Genomic DNA, 322 nt, shown 5'->3' with positions numbered 1-322 from the left:
CTTTTGTGTTTATATATATAAAAAAATACTAATTTTTAATTGTTTTAAAATATAGAAGCAAAAAGAAGCAGCAGTGGGGAGGGAGGAGGGGGGTCGCGGTGCGTTGAGCTTATTCCGCACCCATTCCTCCCCTTTTTCACCCCATTTTCGTGCGAACTCTGCGACGGTCGCAAATCCTTCCCCGGTTTTCCCGGTTGGGATTTTGCAGCACCTGTGGGGAAACTGCAGTTTCGGAGGGGTGGAGGGGGTGAGACCTTCCTCCAGGATGATTTTTAACGGTGAATAATGGCATTTTTCCCCTTTTTAGTGATTTTTTTTTGGG

Source organism: Charadrius vociferus, unplaced genomic scaffold, assembly GCF_000708025.1.
Source record: "Charadrius vociferus isolate BGI_N301 unplaced genomic scaffold, ASM70802v2 scaffold838, whole genome shotgun sequence".
In the NCBI taxonomy this organism is placed as follows: domain Eukaryota; kingdom Metazoa; phylum Chordata; class Aves; order Charadriiformes; family Charadriidae; genus Charadrius; species Charadrius vociferus.
Note: the sequence above shows the minus strand (reverse complement) of the source record.